Consider the following 10,930-nt stretch of genomic DNA (forward strand, 5'->3'; position numbering starts at 1 on the left):
GGCATGGTGGGTGCCAGGGAGGAAGGCTATGCTTTTGGGTGTTTGCTCCGAGGCCCCCCACCTCTGTCCCCGCACCCCCACGCTGGTGCTCGTGCCTCTGTCCGTGATTTCACTCCTCACCCTCCGTGTCCCTCTGGGTCATCACAGTCAAGACCACAAGACCCGAGCCACACGGATCTCTCTGCAGCAGACAATGGGGGCGGGGTCCAACAATGCCCTCAACCCCATTTGCCTTCCTGTCATTTGGGGCTCAGGGGGAGGAGCATGCCGAGGCAGGCGGCTGCCTTACCTGGTGTGCTGGCCTCCTGCGGGGGGGTCTGGGGGGGGGGAACGACAGGAGAAACTCGAAGGGACCCCCACTGGCTGCAGCTGGCCACCCCTGCTTCAACCTGGGCCCATCCAGGCTCCCCCCTACCTGCAGGGATGAGTCCCTGTGTGCGGCACAGGAGGCCCCAGGACACCCAGGGACACCCCAGCGGCCGGTTCGGGGCTCCCCTTTCTCTCCTTCCCCAGACCGCGTTTTCAGGTTCCCGGTGGCACTCTCTCGTCCCCCTCGTGTGACTGAGACATCTCCACGTGTGCCCCCCTAAACTAATAGCTGCGATGTTCCGCCTTCCACATTAATGACAGGTGCGCGGGGGAAGAAGGCTGCCTGCCTGCCAGTGGGTTTCGCTGATATCACGCCGCTCTGTGCTGAGCAGCACACCCTAAGGCAACTGAAATCCTAATAGGTTCCTCTAACTGCTCCTGCATCAATTTTGACACCAGGCGCTTTCTTCTTCCTCCCCACGGCTCGCCTTATAACTCTGTCATTGTCATTGATTTTGACTAAAAGAGAGAGAAAAGCCTCGCTTGTGCTATTACCATTCTAAGTCTGCGAGGCAGAGAGCTCCGGGGTGGGGGAGCGGGGTCCACACGGGAACCTGGAGCACAGAGGGCGTCAGTGACGGGGACCAGGGGGCCGGGGTGCTGAGTGTAGGTGAGTGAGGTCCCTGGAGGGTGGGGGGTTGGGGGGGCTCCGCTGCCTTCTCCTCTCCACCTGCATTTCAAAACACTTTCCATCTCAGGGTCGGAGCCAACCTGAGCACTACCCACAGAAGAGGGCCGGTGTGTGAGAGCCCCCCTGTCCCCAGCACCCCTGCCTTGCATCCTGGGCCACACGTGGACACATTTGCCCAATCTGAGTATCCCTGCTTCAAGATCAACTGGCAGTAAACTTACCTGGCTGGATTTGAGAGGTCTGGGCACACAGAGTGAGGGTGTGAGCAAGGGTGGGGGTGAGGGCTGAGCATCCCCCCCACCCGGGGGCGCACCACCAGGGTCCACCCTTCTAAGTCTGAGGAGGGGAGAGGAGGGCGTGGGAAGAAGGGGAAGCAGGGGCAGGGAGAGAGGGAGCCTGTTGGAGGAGCAGGGGTGGGGTGACAGCCCTCTCTCTCTCCCCACCCCCCGTCTTTGTCCCACCTGCTACCAGGCTAAGTAACCCCATTGTAACCGTGTAGAGTGAACCCCCTTCTCATTTTCAAGATGTTCAACCCTTGGTGCACCACCAAGAGCTGCTGGGCAGCCCCTGCATTGAGTCCAGAGAAGGACATAGGCAAGTCCCAGGGAGAGCCAGCCCTCGGGGACCTCCTGCCATGTCTGTCCTGCTGACCCACAGATGGGGGACCGGGCGGTCTGGTCGCAGAGGCAGACAGAGGAGGGGCTACAGGGGGGCCAGGAAGAGACGCCTTGGTGGCAGCGCTGCCCCCGGTGGCCCGAACCATCCTGTCCCATCTGGGCCTGCACGGGGCTCCTCGTGGGCATCTCGGGCACCCAAGAGGCAGGACCCAGAGCGTGCTGATGTCCAGCATGTCCACGGGGGTCTTAGTTAACTCCCGGCCAGATACAGCTTGGTTTACTGTGCTTTGCACATCAGAGCAAACGCTGTGACTGATGTATCCCAGTTTCTAGCTGGGAAAGCATGTTGACCATGGGGTGCAGGCCTCTCCAGGTCCCCATCCTGGCCTCCCCTGTGGTCCTCTGGGCTGGATGCAACTCCAGAATGGGGACGTGCTGTGGGCCCAGGGTGAAGGAAAGAAGTGGCTTTTCTTGTTTCTAGACCCATTCCTTATTGGGATCTAGCTGCCCTGCTTCACTGATAAAACAAGTTCTGGAAGGTACGCATTTGAGGGGCTGCCCCTGCCCCATGGCCCAGAGCGAGCCTGCCGTGCCTACCTGTCTGTACCTTCTACCCCCCAGACTCCTCCATCATGGGGTCCTCACTCTGGGGCTTTCTAGTCTCCATGGACCAAAAAAGTATTTGGGAGTAAAAGCTGAGACAGAGGAGAGTTCTGTGTCCTGAGGCCCCCAGGGGAGGGGTGAAGGCTTCCTGTGGTTGTGGTGGGGACAGGGGGCTCCAGGAAGACAAGGCTCTGGTCTTGGACGATGGAGGGTGGGCCCCTTCCCGGGGGTCCTGGGCCCAGGGCCCTGACTGGGGGGGCTCGGCTTGTCCCGGGAAGGGTCTTGAGCAGAGCCTGGTGCGAGGGCTCCTGGGGGCAGTCAGCTGGCTCTACAGGGACACTTTTGCCACCTTCCAGGGAGCCCGCCTGGCAGCTGATTCTCTGCCCCTGCAGGTGGGGGGCACTTGGGGGCAGTTCCTCCCCACCCCCCGCCTTGGGCACCGGTGAGTATCTCCTGGCCGGACCTTAGGGTGCCGCTCCCCGTGGGACAGCCGCGCACCCCAGCTCGCTCGTGCAATCCCCCCTCCCAACAGGCGAGCCAGCTCTTCTTGAGGATCCGAGGAGCCCAGGCTGGCAGTTTCCTGCGTTGGCAAAGCCAGGGCACTGGGAGGATGTGGGAGGGGCGACTTCCGGCCCCCGAGTCCTGCAGCTGTTGCCAGGCAAGAATCCACGGCCGCCTCTGCCATTGGTCCTCCTGCCTCGTCTGGGCAGAGTGGGGAGCCTTACCCACACACGGGGGGCCGGGCCGGTGCATCGCCGGGGGGAGGCCGTGACCACCAGCTTAGGTGGCCCCCCTGGGGCCCAGGGCCCTGCCGGCCAGCCCTGCACGGAGGGAGCAGCTGCGTCACGGCGCTACGTTTATCCTTTATCCCGCCTGCCGCCTGCTTGGCTCAGCCTCCTCCCCTGCTCCCTGGGGCTCACGCTTTCGTGCGCGCCGTTCCTCCTGGAAGAGCAGGCGGGCGTCCTGGCTCCGGCCCCCCACCATCCTGTCACCTGGAGGGCAGTGGCTGGCGGCCATGGACAGCCAGGGTCTGTCTGTCTCGGGCTGTGGGGAGCTGAGCATCCTTCTGGAACACCAGCTCCCTGAAGGCAGGCCCCTCCAGCTTCTTCCCGGCTGCACATCCAGCCTCCAGAACAGCAGCTGGCGCGGTGTAGGGGCTTAGGACACACTGGAGAACAGATAAGTGATGTGAGAGGCCACAAAACCATATCCCTCTCCACAGCCAGGATGCGCCCGTTCTCACCCTCCCCATGGAAACAGGACCTCAGGAGAGAAGGGGCAGACGCCAGGGTGAAGTGGCTGCACGGTGGCAGGAAAACTGAGCAGGTGTGGCAGGGTGGCTGGCAGAGAGGCTGAGGGGCAGGGAGAGGCCAGGAGCCAAGGGCAGACCCTGAAGGACTCTGGAAACCCTAGATCAGCAGTGAGTCCCACTTACCAGGTGTCCCCCCTCCAGCTCGAGTGGCTTGATGGGATGGGCAGGCCCATGGTTGGCCACAGGGGGAAGCAGGGTAGGAGACAGTGTGGTGTAGCGGTCAGAGCACAAGCTTTTCGGGATGCAGACCTGTGTCCATATTGCTGTGCGACCTTGGAGCCATCTCAGCCTCTGAGTGCCGACTTCCTCATCTGTTAAATGGGAAAAACAGCAACAGTGGTCACAGTTAACAGCGGCCTTTGTAGGGCTCCCGTGAGGATTCAGAGTAATGATGCACGAGAAGTGCCTAGAGTAGTGCCCGGCGTGCGGTACATTTTTAATACATTTCAGTGAAGAGTTCCCAGGGATGATACGTAGCCAAAGTGTGGATGTTGATAAAAGCCTCGGAAGGTAAGAGGCCTGGGTCTTCCAGCACACGACCATGCTTGGCTGTATGATCTTGGGAGGTGCACCTGTCACTGTGGATGACCTCTGGGTCGCTTAGGGAGGGAGGGGCCTGGGGCTGGTGGCCGCTGGGGTCCTGACCTTGTCCTGGGACCTTTCTGGGTGAAACGATGAGAGGTCTTAGGCTCGTGGTGCTCTGGTGCTGGAGCGTCACATTCCATCCTCCTGCCTTCTCTGGACGTAAACCGGCCAGTGGCTGCGCTCGCCATGTTTCCAGTGAGGGAGCCGGAGGCCCACGTGGCTAATGACTTGGCCAAAATCACAGCTTCCTGGCCACGGAGGCCCAGAACCACAGCTCTGGTCTTTGCCGGGAGTTCCTATGAGGCCTGCTTGTTTCTTTGTTTTGGAATACCTGGCCATCCACAGCGTCGGCAGCCCAGATAGTCAACACTAATGTGCAGAAGGCCCTGCACCAGGGAAGGGGCTGGAGTTTAAATAGGAATGTTCTGGAACATGCCATTATGCATGGCCATGTATCACGGGTCTGGTGCCTGAGAAGCTACAAAGTACTTGCTCGTCTTATCTCATCTGTTCTTCCCAGTAACCCGTGAGGTCTTCATCCTGTTTTACAGACACAGACGAGGCAGAGAGGCAGACCTGCGAGTGTTGGGTTCTGAGCCCAAAGATGCCCTCTCTGACACCTTCTAGCATCCTACGACCTGGCCAGAGCCCGAGGGTCACCGAACCTTGGCTCCTCTGGGAAGAATATCCGGGCAGAAGCCGCCTCCTGTTCTCCAGGGAAAGCAGCGCCCTGTCATTGATGCATCACAGCGCAGGGGATGCTGGGAAACTCCCTATCAGGTGCAGACGCCCCTCCCCCGCCCCACCGTTGTTCTAAAGAGGGAGCCATCTCCCCAGGGGAACACTCTGCAGGAATAACTGCTGAAAGGCCAAATTGGGGGGATAGCCCCTGTTCTAGAAGACACCTCACAGCTCTCAGCAGACTGTCCCCCGTCACAGCAGAGGGGCCAGAGTTTGACTGAGAGGCGCGGCGTGCTCACGCAGCCCCCACCCAGCCTTGTCAGGCCCCCAAACTTCTCGCAAATGCTGACTTCTTCCGCCGACGCCCAGACAACCCGGGACCCCGCCAACACCCCACCGGCCCGGCAGCACGAGGACAAGCTGGCAACGCCAACCGGCGCTGGATGAGCCAGATGGTGACTTTGTACAGCAAGAGGTGACGTCAGCAGCAGCGCCCTGGGGACGCACACACTCTGGTGTGGGGGCCCGGGATGCATCTGCTCCCCCCCGGCATCACTGTAACCTCACGAGGACGCCCTTTGTGGTGACTTCTGGAGCATCCTCGCCCCCGCTGTACATGCTTGGACCCCGAGCTCCCAGAGGGCTCGCAGGTGACATGGGCAGGCTCTGAGGTCTGTGCAGTTGAGTCTGGACCCTCCCATAGGAGCCCAGATGCCAGAGGAGCAGCATGGCCAGGTTGGGGGTGGGGGCTCGGCCCCCCTAGTCACAGGAGGTTACGAGAAGGACAGAGCTGGGCTTCCTGCAGCGGAGAGAGTGAAGATGACTAGGGCCGGGCTGGGCCAGGGTCCAGGCTGGGGGGTGGCCTGGGTGGGGGGGACAGGATGTCCTGGTAGGAAGTTGAAGGGGAGGTAAGGATGGCCACAGGCGGCCTCTCGAGGGTCTCCAGTAGGAACCAGACGGAGTCACGTGGAATCAGGTGTCCCAGGTGATCTTGCAAGCACTGGGCAAGACCCAGGCCGTGGGGTGGGGCTGAGTCACTGGGAGACAGATGGCTACTCTGAGGTAGGGCAGGGGCCTGAGGTCTAAGCAGGCTTGGACAATGAAGGACACCGTAAGGGCCCCGGGTTGCCGCCGGGTGGCCTGGGATGGGGCCAGGTAGCTCCAGCTGGTAGGAAAACCCGTGGGGCCTCCTGGCGGAGCGAAGCCCAGGGCACCTTGGACAGGCTGGGATGGGCTCCCCCATCAGCCAGCCGGGATCAGCCGGGGCCTGGGATCCAGGTGAAAGAGACCCCACTGCTCTCCCATCCCGGAAGCACACCTTGGCGACACTACTCTGCTATCTCGCCTTCTACAGTTTGCCTTTTCCAGAATTTCCTGTGTGTGGAAGCTTCCAGTATGCAACCCCTTGAGTCTGGCTACGTTTCTCTCAGCACAGCAGTCTGGCCGTCCATCCGTCACGCTGCCGTGCGTGCCAGCAGCTCGTGCCCTTCTATTGCTGATTGGTATCCCATCGAATGGAGACACCTCCTCAGAGTGTCCCCCCTCCACCTGTTGATGGACAGCTGGGCTGGTTCCCATTTGGGGCTGTTATGAATAAGGCTGCCGTGAATATTTGCCTACAGGCCCCTGTGTGAACACGTGTTTTCCTTTCTCTTGGGCAAATACCAAGGCATGGAATCGCCGGGTCATCCAGTAGGTGGATAGTAAACTTTATAAGAAACTGCAAACTGCTTTCCAAAGTGTCAGGTCCTTTACCTTCGGGGCCGCACACCCTCCCAACCCCGACAGTGTGGGACAGTCCCATTGGCTCCCTCCCCACTCCCTCATTTGCAAGCCAGGATGAGGGCTGTTTAAAAGGTCTCTTCTCATCACCTTAACAAAAATCACCTTGATGCATGGAAAAGACTCTGTGCCGCATGTATGTGTAGGTGGTCAGGTAGAAAGGGATGAAAGCTGCAAAACCCCTGGCGCTGCAGAGGCAGGTCGGGCCCAGCACCACCGGCCTCCCTGCCGCCTCCTCCGCCAGCCCTGCCTCCCCCAGGGGCAGTGCCCACCCAGGGGCAGCCCTGAATTCCACGTGTATCGTTCTTGGCCTTTTCAAAGAGTTTTCCCCCTTGAAACGCACCTATCAACATTGTAGCATTCGTTTTGCTTGGTGCGCTTTCTTTTGTTTTGTGGCTCAGCGGTTGAGCGTCTGCCTTCAGCTCAGGGCGGGATCCCAGGGTCCCAGGATCGAGTCCCGCATCGCGCTCCCTGCAGGGAGCCTGTTTCTCCCTCTGCCTGTGTCTCCGTCTCTCTCTGTGGGTCCCTCATGAATAAATAAAAAAAAAATTTTTTTTTAATTAAAAAATAAAAATAAGTAAAAAGACAGACTGCACGATGTGTGCCTTGGTCAGGATCTTGGTTTTTGTCTCAGTTTGGTTAGCTCGGCATTCAGCATCGTCTTGCAAGGGAATCGCTCAGGTCGGGGGCATGTGGCAGGAGTCCAGCCTTGTTCAAGCTACGTAATACTCCACCGGCGAATATAGAGCCATTTATTTGTCCTTCTACTGATGGACATTTGGTCCCTCCTCCCTGGTGTTTTGCTAAAAGTTGCTGTAGATATTCTTGTATTTGTCCCTGGATCTGCATGTGCAAAGTGTCCCCTCGATGGACCTACTGGGATGGGGCAGCGGGGTCACGGGCAAGGAGAATGTGCAGAACGAGTTCTCTTCCTCCGTCGTAACCGGCATCTCTCCCATCGCCTGTGCCCTGCTGGACGCCAGCTGCCGGGCACTTCAACTGTGTCTCATTCAACTGTCAGAGCCACGTGGTGAGGGAGGCTGTCTGGTTATCCCCAAGTTGCAGACCAGGATCCTAGGGCTCAGGGAGATGAAGTCACTTGCCCAAGGTCACACAGCAAGTCAACAGCAGGGCCAGACTCAGACCCAGATCCCCGGGCGTGGGACCAAGTTGTGCTCTCAAGGCCCCTCTGCCGCCCCGCAAACACGTGGGATTCTGGGCCCGTGCCTGGGCCCGTAGAGGCTGCGCGCACAGAGGCTGGCCCGTGGACAGGACTGCTGTGTGCTCAGCACCTCCCCGGGGAGCGTGGCAGACGCTCACGCGTGCGTGGCCAACACAGACTGGTCCCCCGCTGCTACCTGTGCACCTGGCACCGGAAGCCCCCCAACCCCCCTCCGGCCCAGAACCCGGGAAGAACCTCGGCTCCTGCCTTGCTCACATTTTACTTTCTCTTAAGTGGCCACGAGAGATGCCATTTCCCGACACAGAATCTGGCTCCATCCAACCGTCCCTGCAAATGGCCCGTCAGCTCAGCCCATCTACGGGCATAAGCGACATGAACGGTGGGGAGGGGAGAGGGGGGCAAGGGAGTGAGGAGGGATGTTTTATTCCTTCCTGGGGTTAAACCTCCCAGTTTGAGGTAAAACAAATTCCTTGCTGGAGCTTTTCACCTCCAGCTGGGCCATAGGAAGCCCCATTGAATCAGATCATTTAGCCCTGAATCATGTTAACAAGACGCTGGGGCAGGACGCGGGCTGTGCACGCGCTGAAAGCCCCTCTCTGGGGGCTGCGGAGCCGCAAGCTGGTGGCGGGTCAGGAGGTGGGGAGGCTGCAGGGGCAGGGGAGGGGCTGGTGCAAGCCTTCCCTCCTTGGATTGGCTGAAGACACGAGGCGGGGGTGCTGTCCTCAGCTCTTCGGGGTCCACGTCTGGGGTAAGAAGGAATCTCCCCGGGCCCCTACTTGGGGCCCACGGTGAGCGGAGAGGCGAGGCTCAAGCCAGGAGAGGCCACCGAAGATGTGAGCACCCTCAGAACCACTGCCCGGCCTCCAGGTAGGGAGAGGGCACCCACCCACCGACCCAGGGCCCCGCCTTTCCGTGTTCGTGACGCTTCGCCCAGCGCTGTGCGGCTTCAGGAGCCCGGCAGGACGGTGGCTCCTCCGCCTCCGCCTCGGACCCCCTGCTACAGACTCTCCCCACACCGCAAGCGCACTGCAGTCATTTTGCACGATTCCCTACGGACTCGTCAGTCCCAGAAAGGGGAAGAGGGGAAGAAAGGGGAGGAGGGGGCACCAGCCCCCCCCCCCGCCCAGCGGACGACGACCACGGACATTGCCACCTCCTCATTGTCTCCGGCAAGGCCACTCAGAGGCCCTGCGTAAAACGTAAGAGTAATGTCCGAGAAGGACAACACGTGAATTCACCAGCAACGCTTAAGGCCAGAGCAGGAGCTCGCAAGTCCCCGTAGCCCTGTCACTGGTCACTCAGCCGTGGCCTCTGCCACCAGAACTTCTCCAGCTGCTGCCCTGCTCATGTTTTCACTCCTTCATGTGGTTCTGCTAGACATCCTTGTGGCCTCCCCTCCCCACTGCAGCCTGAGAGTCTCAGACGTCCTGCTCGCCTCCCCCACCCGCCCCTCCATCCAGTCTCCATAAAGATCTCTCCCTGCCCTTCCGGGGGCGATAAACCCTCCAAGCCCGGAGTCGGTGCCCATGGCTTGAGATCCGTTTCCCCCCTCCCCGGGCTGGGTGGTGGGGTTACGTATGGACGTGTCTCACCCCCCAGAGCCACGCTTTCCAGTTGCTCCACCACTGGCCCCTGCCCCGCACACCCCACACTTCTTTCTGGGCAAACACATCCTGTGTGCCAGGCAGCATGCCAAGCACTCAACACATCAGCTCGTGCAGTTGCCATGACAACCTTCGGCAGGGGGTGTGTGACCATCACCCCGTTTTACAGACGTGGAACCCGAGCTTCTATCATTGTTCTGACATGGCACCAGCTTTGGATTCCTCCTTCAGGAGTGGCTCCCTCTGCCTCGGGCCCACCCCCACCTGCGCCCTGGGGACGTGAGCAGCCTCAGCTGGGCTCTGCGAGGCCCCCCACCCCTGCCACCTTGCTGCCTTGGGCCGGGGTGTCTGGGGGCTCCCAGCTTTTACAGAGGTTGCAGAGCCAGGTTGACCTCTAGCCGGCCCTCTCGTCCTTTCACTATTGGACGAAGGTGTTGGCTGTTTGCTTCTCAGTTAAAGACCCTGCTTTTCCCTCCACGTGTTCTACGTCTTCTGGGTGCAGCTCCGCGGAAAAGAGAATGAAACCCAGAGTAGCACACGAGGGGCTTGAGGGCTGTGCTGGCGCTGCCTCGTGCAGATTAGCGTCTCCAGAGAGGCAGCTCGGCCTTGGCCAAAGTGGGAGCGTTTACACCGCGCGAACTGACAAGTGCCACAAATCAGGGCCTTTCTCCCCCACCCTCCCCGCCCCCACCCAAAAAGCTGGTCAAGCACTTACCAGCACACCCTGGTGGGACCCCATGGAGGTCCTTTCTGGGGGGCTGCTTTGGAGGGTGCCCTGGCCTGCTTTTTCCTCTGGTTCTCAGGCCTCTGCATGGAGCCCGCCCTTCTGCCCCAAGCTGCTGACCCCTCGGTGAGGGGGTTTCGCCGTCGACACGGTCTGCTTTAACTTGGCCTCAGACCCTCAACTCCCAGTCAACACCAGGACTTACTTTAAAAAAATAAATGCTTCTAAACTGAACGAGACCAGGTCCCCACCCAGAGCCGTATGGCAGCCTGATTTCTTTACCCAGTGAATGGGAGACAGAGCCTGGTCAGCATCACCCATTGCAAAATTTAGCCATGTCGAGCTTTCATCTGTTCCTCTCCCGGAGCCAACCTTCCTGGAAGTTGGCGGTTCCAGGGGTTCCTGGAAGTGTGAGCGAGTGGGGTGGGGAGCCCAAGACACTCCCGTGTCCTTCAGAACCCCTGGAGCGTGTCAATGACTCCGGGAGTCGGGCCCAGCTGTACGGAGCCAGGCGGCCAACTCTTCATTGACACAGTTGCATTAAAGATTCAGGATATAAATTTGAACAAGGATTAACCATTCCCAGAACAAACAGCCCTCGCCGGCACTCCTCCCTGCACACAACCCCACTGCATTATCCATGTGCAAACAGCCCCGCCGGTCTCTCTCTCTCCTCTCTCCGCCTCCCTCTGCCTGGCAACCATCTTCCACCAGCAGAGTCCAGAGCCAGTGGCTGGTGACCTGCAGAAAGGTAGCCTGCATGTTGGAGGAGCCACGGGGACCCCAATCCACCGGCTGGAGTGGGCTAGTGAGGCCCTCGCGAGCTTCCCTCTGGTCCT

The 10,930-nt window shown here is 60.1% G+C and overlaps 2 long non-coding RNA genes across 3 annotated transcripts; one reads left to right on the plus strand and one right to left on the minus strand.

The window, feature by feature from the left end:
* Positions 1–3,053: 3,053 nt before the first annotated feature.
* On the plus strand, positions 3,054–7,168 carry LOC125755698 (uncharacterized). 2 transcript variants are annotated; one of them, XR_007412787.1, is made up of 2 exons: positions 3,054–3,546; positions 4,669–7,168. It is a non-coding gene; the product is annotated as an uncharacterized LOC125755698 (long non-coding RNA). The 2 variants fall into 2 exon arrangements; XR_007412786.1 differs by having other exon boundaries at positions 3,054–3,408.
* LOC112672859 (uncharacterized) lies at positions 3,054–10,488 on the minus strand. The gene is made up of 3 exons (XR_003144560.3): positions 10,083–10,488; positions 3,656–3,843; positions 3,054–3,388 (listed from the first exon to the last, which is right to left on the minus strand). It is a non-coding gene; the product is annotated as an uncharacterized LOC112672859 (long non-coding RNA).
* Positions 10,489–10,930: the final 442 nt, after the last annotated feature.

The sequence above is a fragment of the Canis lupus genome, chromosome 9 (assembly GCF_003254725.2).
Source record: "Canis lupus dingo isolate Sandy chromosome 9, ASM325472v2, whole genome shotgun sequence".
NCBI classification, from domain to species: Eukaryota; Metazoa; Chordata; class Mammalia; order Carnivora; family Canidae; genus Canis; species Canis lupus.